At 51.6% G+C, this 17259-nt stretch overlaps 2 pseudogenes; both read right to left on the bottom strand.

The window, feature by feature from the left end:
• LOC136483546 (4-coumarate--CoA ligase-like 7) overlaps positions 1-11906 on the bottom strand; it is a 31837-nt pseudogene extending 19931 nt beyond the window's left edge.
• LOC136510318 (uncharacterized) lies at positions 1168-6984 on the bottom strand (annotated as a pseudogene).
• Positions 11907-17259: the final 5353 nt, after the last annotated feature.

Raw genomic sequence — 17259 nt, 5'->3', positions numbered from 1 at the left:
GTTTTTTCTCACAACAATTTAGCCAATTCAGTGTTTTTCAGCCAATTCAGTCAAGTTTTAGCAAGCCGAACAGGGTCATTTTGCTCGAGAACCAAACAAGTGGAACAATAGTGTCTGGATCCTGAGACTGTCTCCAACGAACGACCTAAACGCAAAAATGCGTTCGGCACAGTGTTTTTGGGTACCAAAACACTCCTCCAACGGAGGACCGAAACCAGCTACCCATTCTGGGTCCTCTGCGATTGGTAAGGCAAATCTGCGTTTCGAAGAGAGACGACACAAATGGTGGGAGCCGTCGGGGCAGGGCGCGTCCCTCGGGGCAAGACGACGCAAGAGCTCCGCCGGGCGCGAGCTCCGCCGAGCCGCGGGCGCGAGATCCGTCGGCGCGGGCGCGAGCTCGGCCGGGCCGCGGGGGCGAGCTCCACCGAGCCGCGGGCGCGAAGAAGGAGAAGGAGAGGGAGGGGGGGCCGGATACGGGCGCGAGCTCCGCCGGGCTCGGGGAAGAAGAAGGAGAGGGAGGGGGACCGGATCCGGGCGCGAGCTCGGCCGGGCCGCGGGGGTGAGCTCCGCCAGGCGCGAGCTCCGCCAAGCCGCGGGCGCGAGATCCGCCGGCGCGGGCGCGAGCTCGGCCAGGCGCGACCTCCGCCGGACGCGAGCTCCGCCGAACCGCGGGCGCGAAGAAGGAGAAGGAGAGGGAGGGGGGCCGGACGCGGGCGTGAGCTCCACCGGGCTCGGGGAAGAAGAAGGAGAGGGAGGGGGCCGGATCCGGGTGCCGCGCCAGCGCCAGAGCGCGCCGTCGCCCCACGTCGTCGCCGTCGCCATGCCCGCATGGGAGAGAGAGGACCGAAGATATTTTGCCTTCGCCGTTGGAAACGGAGGAATTTGGGTATCACACTCATTCACTATGCGTCACCTAAATTCCGGAATGGGTCTTTGGTATGGGTCTTTCTCGTTGGAGATAGCCTGAGGCTAAAGTTAGATCGGACGTTTGGATGTTAACTAGAAGGACTAAATATGAACTAATTATAAAACTAATTACATAGAAGTAGACTAATTAGCAATACGAATCTATTAAGACTAATTAATTCATTTTTTTAGATAATGGATAAAACAAATATCCGGCCTCTACATCCGAGGATGTACACAGCCCATTATTACAAAGTTTTGGATGAAAAAAATGAGAAAGCCATAGTCTTATAGATCGATCAGGACGCTAGTTCAAACAATATAAATGTTTCCATCCTTTATTGGATATCTCTAAAGCAATAATTTCTAATTTCTTGCTCATCGTTGAGAGCGCGTCCTTGGCTGTCTCATCACGCTGCAGCTGAGCCCAAGAGCGTAACCAGTACGCTCCTCTAAAAATTACCTGCATAATAGGGTTAGATTTTATTTGATTAAAAACAACATCATTACGGCATCTCCAGATAGCCCAAAACATGGCAGCCACCCCCACCCAAATCAAATTTCTAATCCTTTTATTTTGATTAGTCAGCCAACTACCAAACATGTGACTGATTGATCTAGGTTGGGTCAAACTAGTAGCAAAAAAGATAATCCTCCAAATCATTTTGGTAAGGGGACAGTCTAGGAACAAATGTTGGATAGTTTCATTCCCATTACAGCAGATGCACTTTTGACTCCCCTTCCAATTTTTCTTAGCGAGGTTGTCTTTGGTTAAGACGACACCCCTTTGCAAGAACCAAAGAAAGATTTTAATTTTTAGAGGAATTTTTATCTTCCAGATCTTCCTATGACGAAAAGGTGTTTGTGTATCTATAAGATAGAGATACATTGAGCGGACAGAGAACAAACCTGATTTGGTTAAACTCCATCTGAATTAATCCGAACCTTCCACCAATGCGACATTTGAGATCCGTGCTACTAAACTAAGCCATTCTGTAAGTTTATTATCCACCAGAGCCCTTCTAAAAGAGATGTTTAGTGGGCTAGTAGTCATCACTTTTGAGACTGTTGCATGAAGTTCCCGCACTATATTATATAAAGATGGATATTTAACTTTTAGAGGCTTATCTCCTACCCATGTGTCGTCCCAAAACCTAGTGTTGGTTCCATCTTTAATATCGAATGAACCATTAGCCAGCACCTCATCTTTGATATGCATGAGGCCTATCCAAAAATGAGAGTCATTGGGTTTGGCTGCCACCTGAGTTAGGCTCTTGGAGGTTAGGTATTTATTCCGTAAAAAAGATTGCCATATGCCTTCTGTGTTTAGAAGATTAACCAGCCATTTGGCTAGAAGGCATTTATTTTGCAATTGTAAATTTAGGATACCTAATCCTCCTTGGTCCTTTGGACGACAAAGGATGTCCCATCTGGCAAGGCGATATCTATGTTTATCTAAGGAGCCTTGCCAGAAGAACCTTGATCTATAATGATCTAGGTTTTTAATGACCCCCTTAGGGATCTCAAAGAAGGACATCATAAACATAGGTAGGCTGCTTAAGACTAAATTAAGCAGAACTAGTCTACCCCCATATGACAGGTATTTTGCTTTCCAACAAGAGAGTTTCTGTTTGAAACGATCTTCCACCTTTCTCCATTCAAAGTTCAGGAGTTGTCTATGGTGCATTGGGATCCCTAGATATCTGAAGGGGTATTCCCCTGCATTGCATGCAAAGAGACTAGTATAAAAGGATTCCATCTCTTTAGCAGCACCATAGCAGAAGACTTCGCTCTTGTGGAAGTTGATCTTCAGCCCAGATAGCTGTTCAAAATCGCAAAGCAATAGTTTTAGATTTTGTGCTTGTTCTAGGTCGTGATCAATAAAGATAATTGTGTCATCTGCATATTGTAGTATGGACAAACCATAATCTATAAGGTGGGGGACGACACCTCTTATCTGACCATCGGCTTTTGCTCTGTTAATCAGAAGTGCTAGCATATCAGCAATGATGTTGAATAAGATTGGTGACAATGGATCTCCTTGTCTGAGTCCACGTTTGGTCTGGAAATGGGGTCCAACGTCCTCATTGACTTTGATTCCCACACTTCCTCCGGTGACCATAGTTTCAACCCATCGACACCATTTGGGGGAGAAACCTTTCATTCGTAGCGTTTGTTGTAGGAAAGACCACTTCACTTTGTCGTATGCCTTTTCAAAATCCATTTTGAAAATGACACCGTCTCTCTTTTTGGTGTGAAGTTCATGGATGGTTTCGTGTAAGATAACATCCCCTTCCATTATGTTCCTTCCTGGCATAAAGGCAGTCTGCATTGGCCTCACCACCGTTTTAGCTACCATATTAAGCCTATTTGTGCCCAGTTTAGTGAATATTTTAAAACTCACATTAAGAACACAAATTGGCCTGTAATGCTGAATTTTTATGGCATTATTCACTTTTGGGATTAAGGTAATAATACCAAAATTCAGACTGTAGAGATCAAGAGCCTCCCTATGTAGTTCAGCAAATAAGGGTAGAAGATCATCCTTGATGACTCCCCAGAACACCTGATAAAATTCTGTAGGAAAACCATCCGGCCCTAGAGCTTTATTATGCTCCATTTGGAAGACTGCCTCCCTCACTTCAGATTCAGTGAACGGGCTAATGAGGATGTTGTTTTCCTCCGATGATACCTATGGGATATCTAGGTTTTGGTCTTCCCTAAGGGAGATATCGAAATTATCCGGCTAGCCAAAGAGTTCTTTATAATAAGTCATAATGTGACTTTTGAGATGATCATCACCAATCACAACACCTTGATCATTTTCAAGTTTATAGATATGTTGCTTGCGATGTTTCCAATTGGCGACTAGATGAAAGAACCGAGTATTAGCATCCCCTTCCAAGAGGGTTTTAACTTTGGCTCTCTCATACCATTTTAGTTCCTCTTCTCTCAGAAGGTTAACTAAACGTTCTTTTAGATAATGCTTCAGATTAATCTCTTGACCAGATAAGGGAGAGATCTCAGCTTTCTTATCAAGATTGTCTAAAAGAGCTAACAGAGTCTTTTTTTTCTTTTCGATATGACCCTGCCGTGTGTTTGGCCCAGCCCCTTAGATATTGTCGGAGTCTGCGGATCTTGAATTGCCAACGTTCAAGAGGGGTTGACCCAGAGCATGGCGATTGCCAAATATTTGCAACCATATCATAAAATCCATCTCGTATCAACCATCCCCTCTCAAATTTGAAAGGACGATTGTGAGTCTGGTGGGTTGAAGCACCCGTGTTAAGCACTAGGGGTGTGTGGTCTGAGATATGCCTATCCCTAGGTTCTACTGTTGTCAATGGGAACATGATTTCCCATTCCGTGCTAACGAGAACTCTATCTAACTTTTCAAAAGTTGGATTATCCCCTGGCCCCACCCATGTGTATTGACGGCCTGCCATTGTGATCTCCTTAAGATCCAGAGATTCAATAACAGCATTAAAAAGATTTGGCCATTTAGGGTCGAAGTCCTCAGAACTCTTATCTTCTGGGCTTCGCATTATGTTGAAATCTCCTCCTATCATATATGGAAGGGTTTCTTTGGAGCACGTGTTGGCGAGTTCTACTAGGAAAGCACTCTTATTCTGGAGTTGTGCTGGCCCATACACCGTATATAGCACAAATTTGAAGTCATTTGATTTGACTCTTAGGGTGAATTTTACATAAAAATCTCCCTAAGCAATAGCTCCAATGTCAAAAACATTTAGGTCCACACCTAGCAGGATGCCCCTAGATCTACCATGGGGTGCCAAAGAAAATCATGTCCCCCACAAAGATTTTTGAGAACATGATCCGGGAACGAGTCCCGACCTGTTTCGGATAGAGCAATAAAATTAATTTGCTCTTCCTTAACTAATTCAGCCAAAAACCTATGCTTAGCCAAGTCTGCTAGACCTCTGCTATTCCAGAAAACTCCCTTCATTTTATAATAATTTTTGAGGGGGTCTTTGGCTTCTTGGGAAGTTTGCCATTAAAAGTATATTTGGCATTATTATATTTTTTCTTCCGTCGGAGTGGAGAGAGATCTATGATTTGATCATTCTCCTCCTCCAGCAAATTCTCATTTGGATTTCCACTGGCGAGGCTGAGAATTGCATCAATTAGGTCATCCTGCTCATCATCACTCTCAAGATTGGGGAGTTTAGATTTAGCAGAACCTTTTTTTTTGTATTAGCACATAAAACTAACCTGTCTACCTCTAAGTTTTTGATTGAAACTACATATGAGGTACCTAGGTTGATGCCTACCCTACCAAGGTTTGATAAAATTTTGGAATCTGGAAAGCTAGTGAAAGAGTTACCTGTGAATTCAAGGTTCTTCTTTGCTGCAACCGTTTAGCCTTTTGTAGGGTATGGGCATCCGCCAATGCCGCATTCCTAGAGCTACGACGTGGTGCTTTGATGGGCGCTGCTGTAACTGCAGGCGCCAACTCCCCAACTGCCGAGGTAGAAGTATCCACGGATATGATCACTTTCTCTGTATAAGTCGTAGTCGGTGTCGTAGGTGGTGAGGCTTGATCTACAGCCGCCTGCAGCTCCGCCGGCCCTACCATGGGTGTCGGTGAGGCCGGTGCAGCCGGTAGGAGGGCTCCAGCGTTGTCTGATCCCGCTAGGAAGTCCATGCCAGCTTGGGGGGTAGGTGCCGGTGAAGGACCCCCTGAGCCAGCTAGTGCCACTGCAACTCCCGGGTCTCTCACCGTAGTCATGGGAGACACGGGTGGGCTGTCTGGTCGGCTCAGAGCTTTGTCCTTGCGATCTTCAGCAATGTCCAGCGCTGGGGAGTGGCTGAGGGAGGCGCTGCCCTTGCCAACACCCTGCGCGGCCACTGGCAGCTCCGGAGGTGGAAGTATGCCACCCCTCTACATAGAAGCATCAGGGAGCAGGCATAGGGGTTCGGTTGATGAAGCACCCCCCACGCCCACCCCCCCAACTGCCTTGTCCGTCGCGGTTGCCGGAGTAGAGGGCTCCTCGGCCAGTGGATCCACTATCGGGCTAGGATAGCTCGGCAGTGAGTCACCCAAGGTCGTTGCGGCCACGCCGGACTCCAGCGCGAGAAAGGGGGCAGTAGGTGATGTAGAGCCCCCCAACTCAGCATGATCTGTCGATGTCGCCGGCGAAGACAAGAAAACAGAAGAAGGATTGATTTTGTTAGGTGAATCAACAAGTTTATTATAATCAGCCAATTCTTCAACTGTCAGAGGAGAATAGGTCTTCCTCTTATCCCCATCTTCTGACTCTAGCATGACTCTGATACTGATCTCATTAATGAGCTGCATGCATGCCAGATCCAGGGCCTCTTCCACCAAAGCAGCTTGCTTCTGAGGAGGCAAATTCTGTGGAGGTGCTGATGTTTTGTCAGAAGCTTTAGTATTATTCTGTGGGTTTTGGGGATTATGAGCTTCCGCATCTTTCATCTCACGGTCGCCCCCATCAAGATCATCACCCAACAGACCATCATCCTCCGGATCAATTGGATCAATCTGTACAGCTTCATCGAGCTTAAAAAGCAGGCAGTAAATACCACTGCCAACACAAACATCAGCAAACTTTGGGATCTTTTTCACATAAAAAACTGCCACCAGGATACGAACCTAACCAGTCATCCGAAGGTGTATCATATCCACCTTCTGTGTGGCCCCAATCATGGTCCCAACTGCCCAAGTGGAAGAAAAGAACGAAGTGCCCTGGGTACCTTAGTAACTGTCACCCATACCTGCTCCAATAACCCTATGGGTTGAACATCATCAACGAACTCAACAAATGCGATAGTGCCTTCTTTGTTCCTTGTTGTAAGTGTCCTGATAGCTATCATACGATCTAGCTCTTCCTTGCTTGGAAATGAGACAACAAAAGATTTTGCCCCCAGCTGTTGCGCCTCCTAATCCCAACGCACTGGAATAATCCTAGCCAGTTCAGCTTGTACCAAGTGAGCAGGGACATCACCTGATTCCACTGTAATGAGGGCTGCAACTGACGCCTGAAAAGTGTCCACAATCTGATTGTTTCTTGCTGCCTGTATTTGGAAAAAACCCATCCCATCCTCCGCAGCGGCATAGTAGGCGACCGTCGGTTTGGGGCCACGAAGTAGCGGACACCGATTTGTGTAATGTTCTTCGGTACAGATGGAGCACTCCTGTTTCTTAGCCGGTTCCTTCTACTTCCTCTTGTTGTTGCCTTGTTCATCGACAACCACCCCAGGTTCCACCGTTAAGGTGTTGCCGGCGCTAGGACGGCCACCGTTGTGCTGCTGGCCAGTCCCCCCGTCGGCATCCTCTCGACCACGCGCGGCCACCGATGCGCCGATGGTAGTAGAGGACATCTCCTGCCCATGATCGCCGCTGTTGGCCGGCTTGGGGAATCCCCTCCCATGGCCTCGGCCCTCAGCACCGGCCTGCTGGGTGCATCCTCCAGCAGGTGGTGGAGCGCCGTGACCCCCGCACCCACAGTATCGGCCTTGATCGTCGCGGCCGCGAACCTGGGAGTTGGCGTGGGGGCCTCGGCCACGATCACGTCCACGATCAGAAGGGGCGCCGCGGTGTGAGGCCACCTGGCTCCACCTCTTGCCGAATTCACCGCCTGCCATTAGCACCTCCTGATAGGATGGAGCGGCGGCGACAAACAGATTAGGGTTAATGAGTTTCTTCGTCGGACCTCTGATGCTTCCTGCCCAATCGTTGTCGTACCGAGCGGATGGTGATGACCGGTTCGGCGCGTCTTGGAATGCGTCTGGGTGGGTGGTGCGACTGGGCACAGCTAGTTGGGCGCTTCGGTCGGATGTGACTCGGTCCAACCCCACCTTGCCCGACGAGGCCGGTCGGTGTTGGTTCAAAATTTGAAATCCCAAAGAAAATGGATCGCCGACGTGGCCCTTCCTCGCAGCGAGCTTCAAGACCGGGAGGATGAAATCCCCAAGCCTCGTCTCCAGCGTGACTCGCGGCGGAGGCAGCGGACCCCTCCAAATCCGTCTCCATGGCGGCGCATACCTCCATGGTGACGGATGAGGTGCTAGCGCCGCCGAAGAGCGTCCGGCCTTCTTGATCAGCGCGGAGTGGGGATCAGGAGGGGTCATCGATGAAGTCCTGGTCGTCTTCCCCAGCTGCGGCGTGGAAGGAGTCGCTACCGCCTTCTTTGGACCTAGATCGGTCGCTGCCGCCTTCTGAGCGAAGCCTTGTGGTGCATGGTCCACGCACCGTCCCTCTTCCTCGGTCTCTGGGTTCATCCACCAGGGTTTTTGTCCAAGTTTTGGTAACTTTTTCTTATAAAATTTCTAGCAAATGTTTTGTCGGTGTTTCAGACCGGGGGGTCCTCAACCGACTAGTGAATTTGTTCTGCGTGCTCCCAATTCCGGATGGTGATGCAAAGAGACACAAGGTTTATACTGGTTCAGGCAATCGGCGCCCTACGTCCAGTCTGAGGGATAGAACTTGTATTCCTTGCACCGAAATGCTCATAGTAGGGGGTTACAAGCTAAGGGAGAGAGGGAACTTGTCCCAGGTCTTGGCAGGGTGTCGTGGAGCCGTCTGAGACGTTGCTCTCAAGCAGCTGGAAGGTGTGCGTGTGTGTGTTCTCTGGGCCTCCCCTCTAAGTGGCCCAAGTCCTCTCCCTTTATAGTTGAAGGGGGGACAAGGGCAGTACATGTATTACTATGCGGCGTCGTGCCGACAGGGACGGCATGTCCAAGCCCTGTGGCCTGTTCCTGTGGCGGCGTGGTCGTCGGAGCGGCCCATCCTTGGAGTACTAGGGCGGCGTGGTCGTCCCATCAGGTCCTGTGCGTCGTGGAAGCCCCAGGAATGCCTCGGAGTGGACGTGGCGGCGACCATAAGCCGCCGTGGACGGACTATGCACGAGGCCGAAACTTGGTCGGGGCCGAGGCTGGTACTGTGGTGGGGGGGTCTCGGTGGGCGCGGACCCCAACATTGCCGAGGCCCTGATGTACAGTGCCGAGGCCTTGGTGTACAGCGCCGAGGCCTTGAGCGGGCGGCTGATCGTGGACACAGTGGTAGGACACAGTGGCCAGTAACCCCCGCCACATCCTGTCCCAGGCGCTGACGGTGGCTGATCGTGGTCACAGTGTTTGGACACAGTGGCCGGTAATCCCCGCCGTGCCCTGTCCTGGCCGGTATGGTGCTGATGCGACCTCGGGTCGCGTCGGTCCTTCTCCTGTCCTGTGCGTCGTGGAAGCCCCAGGAATGCCTTGGAGTGGACGTGGCGGCGACCATAAGCCGCTGTGGACGGACTATGCACGAGGCCGAAACTTGGTCGGGCCGAGGCTGGTACTGCGGTGGGGGGGTCTCGGCAGGCGCGGACCCCAACATTGCCGAGGCCCTGATGTACAGTGCCGAGGCCTTGGTGTACAGCGCCGAGGCCTTGAGTGGGCGGCTGATCGTGGACACAGTGGTAGGACACAGTGGCCAGTAACCCCCGCCACATCCTGTCCCAGGCGCTGACGGCGGCTGATCGTGGTCACAGTGTTTGGACACAGTGGCCGGTAATCCCCGCCGTGCCCTGTCCTGGCCGGTACGGTGCTGATGCGACTTCGGGTCGTGTCGGTCTTTCTGTGACGTTGAGCCGCTGTCCGGCTGAGATCACGGGAGTGGTTGAAAGCATTAATGGGACGTGACCGGCTGTCGGGAGGGTCGGCCGAGGCGGGGGGCGATGGACCGCGGGCGAGCCGGCCTCGAGCGACACGGAGAATGGGGCCTCGCGCGAGACGGAGATCAGGCTCCTTGCCGAGGCTCCGCGCGAGAGGCCTCGCGCGGTACGGAGAACGCGCCTCCTGCTGAGGCCTTCTGTGGAGAGCCTCGGGCGAGGCGGAGACGGCGTTTCCTGCCGAGGCCTCCCTGGGGAGCCTCGCCAGGCCGTCGAGACCTCCTTCTCGGGCCTCGAGGCGAGGAGGAGGAGGACCTAGTGGGCCTGGTCGCGACGGGGAGGGGCCCATGACTTATCCTTTTGCTTTTATCATCATTATTATTATTTAGATGGGACTTGGGCAACCCATTTGACGTTTTGCTTGGGGTACCCCATTCTAAGGTACCCGACATGTTTACTGTAGCATTACATTATCAAATCGTAAACTAATTAGACTTAATAGATTCGTCTTGTAAATTAACCAAAATCTATGTAATTAGTTTTATAATTAACCTATGTTTAATATTTCTAATTCGTATTAAAGATTCGATGTTACATGGTTAAATTTTTTTGAGCAAACAAACACCCCCGGAGATTTAAGTCTGTTTGCTGGGTTGTATTTGTCTTATAAATCATGATTTATCAACAACTAATGAACATTATTTTTCTCTCATACTAAATCAATCAATATTACTTTTAGCTATGGCTTATAAGCTAAACAAACCTAAACGAGAACCATGAGCATGTGTATGATGTTGCTCACTGGCCACGAGATCCTCGTGTGGTGTGATCGATGTTGATGGAACCAAACGAAGATGCAATTGCCCGTCTGACGTGGACCTCTAAAATTCATAATTTTATACAGGCAAAAGTGGATGGCATTGGCAGAGATGACGAGGACTACTCACTCGGTCTAGTCGCCACGATTTATATGTTAATAACTTTGATTTGATTTATAAAAAATACGTATAATATTTTTATCTCTAAATAAATTTATTAAAAAACTAAATTTAAATATCTATCAATGATACTAATTATATAAAAAAAATATTATTATTTTTTAATATATATTTAGTCAAAATGATTTCTCGGTGAAGGAAAACTAAACATTTAAGGACGGAGGGAGTGGCTACCAAAACCAGCTCGATGTCGGGAAACCTTTCATGGAACGCCGACGCCGCGGCGGTGCTCAGCGGCGCACCGCCACAGACGATCCGAACAAGGTCCGGGAACCCCTCCGGTTCGACGCCGCCTCCCCGCGCCGCCATGGCCGCCACGACAGGCGGCGCGACGAACATCTGCGTGGCCCTGCACCTCGAGGCGGCCTCCAGCACGGCTGCCGCGCCGCAGCGGGTGGCGGTGACCACGACCGTGGTATCGGCCATCAGCACCCCGCGCATGAGCATGTGGAAGCCGTACGAGTGGAACATGGGCACGCCGAGGAGCGTGACGACCGCGGGACCTCCGGTTCCGCGCGGCCGCGCCGAGCGGTACTGCAGCGCGGACGCGATGAGGCGCCGGTGCGCCTGCGCCACCGCCTTGGTTTGCCCCGTCGTGCCCGACGAGTAGCCGATCGCCGCCACGTCGGACTGCCGCACCACCTCGAACGGCGGTGGCGGCACGCCTGCGGCGAACCCCGGTTCGTCGTGGCCGTGGAGGATGGACTGGAACTGTGGCGAGTCCAGCAGGATGACGGATGCCTTTTTCTTCCCTGACGCAGGGACTTTGCCGACGGTTGCTCCGGTGGCGAAGACGACGGACGGGTCGCACAGGGCTACCGCGCGGGCGCGGACACCGGGCTGAGCGGCGAGACGACGGCGCCGAGGGACAGCAGCGCGAGGTACAGCACGGGGACGTCCAGGCTGGGCGGCGCGAGCACGAGCGCGACGTCGCCCCTGGCGACGCCGAGCGGCGCGCCGCGCAGGGCCGCGGAGAGGGAGCAGACGCGGGCGAGGAGCGCCGGGAACGAGAGCGCGGCGCCCGTGGACGCGTCGACGAAGGCCGGGTGCGGGGAGCGGGCGCGGGAGGCGCGACCAGGCGAAGGACGGGAAGGAGACGGCCGCGTCGTCGTCCTCCGGTGGGAGCGGGATCGGTGGGCGCAGGCTGCGGAACGTCCTCGTGCTCGGGCAGAAGCCGCTCCGCGGATCCATGGATGGATGGATGAGACGCGTGCGCTTGCGGCTGCGGTGTTGCTGGTGACCACGCTCGCTCGCTTCCGAGACGACAGCGGTCAGCTTGTGTCGGCAAATGGGACTCTGCACGACTGCACGTACTTGCGCATTTTGCGTGTGCTTGGAATTTGGGTTTGGATTTGGATTTGGAGGTGATTGTCACGTGGATTTGTATTATTGCGATGTCACCGGCCACCGCCCACGCCCACTTTGCTATATATAAATATATGTAAGGAAGATGATCGTGCGGCGTGATTATGCAGAGAGAGTACGTACGTATACGAATGGCCGTGAAGCATGCACGGTATGAGACACCGACGGGGCACCTACTAGGCTACTAACTTCATTCCCGATACCAACTTCCGGGCGAAGGTCGGCTTCTATACTATTTCTATATTATCCTAACTATTTTTTATCATGTTCTGCACCACTGCTTTAACAGTACCCAAACCACTGCTTTAACAGTACTGTTGGGTACAATCTCGAATACTCACGTCAGACCACATAGGCTACGTCCCCAGGGGTGGCCCAACCCACAAGACGAAGTCTTACGGGGCACGACGCTGCTCGGCGCGTCCCGCAAAACACTGGGAAGATATCCTGAAGATGCTACGAGATCTGTTAGGATACGTATGATCCCATGATTTCTGTAATCTATTATTATTTTCCGGTTATCTCCTAGATCTAACCGACTTGTAACCCTGTCCCCCGGACTATATAAGGCGAGCAGGGACCTCCTCCAAACACACGCAATATCATACGATAACCAATACAATCCAACAGACCACAGGAGTAGGGTATTACGTCGTGCCGACGGCCCTAACCTGTCTAACTCGTGTGTCTCTGTTGCCTTCGTGTTCTCGATTACACGCATATCTGTCGATCAATCTACCTTCGTGGGATACCCCTCGAAGGATTGTCGACGATATTCTATCGACAGTTGGCGCGCCAGGTAGGGGTGTGCGTGTTGTTTCCATGTCGAACAAGATGGTACGTTTTGCAAGCTCTTCGTTCCTCCCACAGCTCGACCAGATCTTCACGGTCGGATCGATCTCGTGGATCATCAACATTGACGGAGTCAGAGAGCTCATCGAGCCTGTGCAGATCAATACCGTGCTGATCACTCCAACACCTGCGACTGCAGATCCGATCTTGGAACCACCTCCAAGGTCGTTTTTGCTGACAATTCACCGCCTGCTCCCCCGCTATCCAAGGAGGCAAATCAAGAACAACGATATGATCGCATCCATCGATCAGGTTGGCCAGAAGCTCACCGACTGCCTCTCCATCGTAGAATCGGCTCTTACCACTCTAGTCCAGCGCCGACCACCCTCCGATTTAGATCTATTGGAGGCGAAACTCCAGGGGTTACGACCCTACCCTTTGAGCTCACCAGCGTTGTCGCCACCTATCACGATGCCCTAAGGGGCAAATTCGCCGACTAGGTTGGAGATATCCATCGTCTCGCCAACCAGCTCCTGCCGGCTGTCAACATGCTACACGTCGACCGATGCCCCTGCAGCATCCCTCTAAACCATCCTAGAGGAGAATCCAGACTTCGAGTCCCAGGGCTCTACGGAGACTGTTGCCGAAACCACCGCCGAACAACCTCCTCTCCTTCCCTTCTGTGGAGGCGCAATCTTCAACGTCAGCGTCGATAGCCCCCCATGGGAAGGGGAACCGAGGAGGACCGCACTGCCCGCGTCAACATGAATGTCAACCGTGCGCAGCGCCGAGCAAACAAAGCTGTCATTGTGCTAGTCGAGGCTGCTCACAATGATCAGCTCGACACGCAAGGAAGGCCACGCCAACTCCAATGCAACCTCGATGACAAATTTGTCCATGTTGACGGCCATGACATCTACAAGACCCCAAGCGCCAACTTGGCCATGGCCACCAACGAGCTCACCTAGCTCCTACAGACACCAGAGGTCGTCAAGGTCACCGCCATGCTTAAAGCGTCGCACTGCCAGGTCAATGAGATCCACCAGTATCAAAGACCTTCTTACTCGACGAGCTCGATTCGCCGATCAGCCACACCAAGATCTAATCGCCGCCCAGCCAAAGTCGTTTCGCCGACCAGCACCGTGATGATGGACAACCTCTCTAGGGGGGAGCTAGGGGCAACCACGTCGACTACCCTCGCCAACATGACCAGGACATCCGAGCACACCTCAACAATCTCCAAGATGCACGGCGACGTATCGACGAGCACCATTTTTCTTGCCATGAAGAAGAAGTATGCCGCCGTCAAGAGTACGAGCAAGAGTTCGGTAATTTGGACTCAGCCCTCCGGCTACTCAATGCCGGCAACACCATAGATCACGACGACGACGATCCCAAAGGGCCCTGAGCATTCACAAGGGCACTCCGGACACTTCAGTGGCCCTGTGGTTTCAAAATCACTAGGGTCAAGCCCTACGAAGGACGGATGAACCCCACACAGTGGCTACAAGCTTACACACTACTGTGCGCGCCGCCGAGGGAGATACTCGCGTCATAGCGAACTATCTTCCCATCATGCTCACGCCAACTACGATGAACAAGTTTATGAGCGTTGCCCCGAACTCCATCGGATCCTAGGAAGAACTGAAGAAAGTCTTCACTGACAACTACATGGCTACGTGTACTCGGCCGGACACCAAGCATGATCTGAAACGCATATACCAGAAGCCGTCCGAGCTCCTCCATAGCTACATCAAACGCTTTTCTAAGATGAGAAATTCTATTCCCAACATCACGGAAGCTGAGGTCATCACCGCCTTCGTTCGAGGACTCCATCACTGTGACCTCCGCTCCAAGTTCAATCATAAGCCGTCTAAGGGGATCGCGTGAGATGTTAACAACCACCGATCAGTACGCCAACGCCGAAGAGGTCGAAGTGTGCTTCAACGAGGATGCGGGCATTCATCGCCCAACTCACCGTAGCGACGAGCGACCTGATGACCGACGCCACAGCAACTGCCGCTATGACGACCGTAGTCACCATTGGGACAATGGCTGTGATCGACCAGAAGGGTCCAAATCTGGTCAATATCATCCCCGCCGACCAGACCACATCATCGCCGCCGTTGATGAACCTTGCGCCAAGCGCAACTACAACGAGCAATACAAGAAGATCCTCGAAGGTCTCTGCCCTCTCCACAAAAACAGCAAGCATAAGATAAAAGGACTACCTCAGCTTGGCTAAGGAGTTCCAGGCTAAAACGCTAGATGACAACAACGACGACGGAGCCAAAGGCCACCAACCACTTGGGGGCAACAAACACGTCTTTTAGGATCATGACAAAGTGATCGCCACCATCTTCGGGGGTCTCGCTGCCACCGAGAGCAGAAGAGATCGGAAGCTCACCGCCCGTCGGGTGCTCGCCGTCAACGCGGAGGATGTCGTCGCCAACCCCAGCTATCACCCCTGGTCCGAGGTCCCCATCAACTTCAATAGGGCTGACCAGTGGGCGAACATCCCTTACATAGGGTGCTTTCCCCTCGTCCTTGATGCAACCATCTAGAAAGTACTTTTCAGAAAAAGTGCTCATCGACGGTGGAAGCGCTCTGAACCTCCTCTTCATCAGAGCCCTAAAGGAGCTAGGGCTTGGGATAGGAGATCTCACACCCTCTGACTCCTCCTTCTGGGGTGTGGTACCTAGCAGGGCATCCAAACTACTTAGAGAGATCACCCTACCAGTACAGTTCAGCATGACTAGCAACTACCGCGTCGAGCACATCAACTTCTATGTCACTGATTTCAACACCGCCTACCACGCCATACTTGGTCGGCCAGCTCTAGCCAAGTTCATGGTCGTACCGCACTATGCCTATCTAGTGCTGAAGATGCCTTCACCCGTAGGAGTCCTGACCCTATGGGCCAACCTCTCCATCGCCTATGCCTGTGAGACAGAGAGTCTCGCCCTCGCCGAAGCCACCGACCTCTCCATCTAGATGGCCAGTGTGATCACCGACGCCAAGATGGTGCCCGCCGATGACCTGGAGATCCCATTGCTAGAGCCTCCTCGTGCCTCCACCAAGTCTAAAGAAACAAAGGAGGTCGACCTTGGCCTCGACGACCCCTCTAAGACCATCAAGATTGGGGCTCATCTCGACCCCAAATAGGAAAGCACGCTCGTCTCCTTCTTATGTGCCAACATCAACGTGTTTGCTTGGAAACCTACAGACATGTCGGGGGTACCACGAGAGAAGATCGAGCACTCCTTGAATGTCTCACCGACCGCCAAACCAATCAAGCAGAAACACCAACGATTCAAGCCAGACAAGAAGGAGGCTATTAGGGTAGAAATAAAATGGCTCCTAGCTGCCAGATTTATTAAAGAAGTATATCATCCTGAGTGGTTAGCAAACCCTGTTCTCATTCAAAAAAAAAGAATAAAGAATGGAGAATGTGCATTGATTACACTGATCTTAACAAACACTATGCTAAAGACCCCTTTGGTCTGCCTTGAATAGACGAGGTTGTAGACTCCACCGCTGGCTACAAACAGTTGTCCTTCTTCGACTGTTACTCCGGCTATCACTAGATATCCCTAAAAGAAGACGACCAGATCAAGAGGTCGTTCATCATGCCTTTCGGTGTGTATTGCTATACCACCATGTCCTTCGGGCTCAAGAATGCTGGGGCAACCTACCAAAGGGCCATACAGATGTGCCTCGATCAACAGATAGGCCGCAACGTCAAAGCTTACATTAACGATGTGGTCGTCAAGTCCAAGACTGCCGATAATCTCATCGCCGACCTCGAAGAAATGTTTGCCAACCTAAAAAGGTACAGATGGAAGCTAAACCTTTCAAAGTGCATCTTTGGAGTTCCATCTGGCATACTCCTAGGCTACATCGTCAGCGCCCATGGCATCGAGCCCAACCCTGACAATGTCTCTGCCATCACCAACATGAAACGGCCAACCTACTTAAAGGACATATAGAAGCTTATAGGCTGCATGGCTGCTCTCAACCGCTTTATATCACGCCTCGATGAAAAGGGACTACCGTTCTTCAAACTCCTCAAGGCCTCCAAGCGCTTCTCCTAGTCAGAGGAGGTAGATACAGCTTCCTAGCAGCTCAAGTTGTTTCTAACAAAACCTCCAATCATGACGGCGCTTTGACCAGATGAAACCGTACTGATCTACATCGCCGCCACTTCTCGCATCGTTAGCACAGCTATCATCATCGAACGCAAGAAGGTCGGGCATGCCTATAAGGTGCAACGTCCGATCTACTTCATTAGCGAGGTCCTTAATGAGCCCAAAACTCATTATCCTCAAGTTCAGAAACTACTATACGCTATTCTGATCATGTCACGCAAGCTCCATCATTACTTTGAGTATTACAAGATCGTCGTGGTCACCGAGTACCCTCTGGGGGACATCCTCCACAATAAAGAGGCCAATGGCCGCATCATCAAGTGGGCTATTGAGCTCAGTACTTACTCCATTGAATTTAGAAGCAGACCTACCATCAAGTTATAGGCGCTTGCTGACTTCATCGCTGAGTGGACCGAT

Source organism: Miscanthus floridulus, chromosome 1 (assembly GCF_019320115.1).
Source record: "Miscanthus floridulus cultivar M001 chromosome 1, ASM1932011v1, whole genome shotgun sequence".
NCBI lineage: Eukaryota > Viridiplantae > Streptophyta > Magnoliopsida > Poales > Poaceae > Miscanthus > Miscanthus floridulus.
This window is presented reverse-complemented; position numbering and strand designations above follow the sequence as displayed.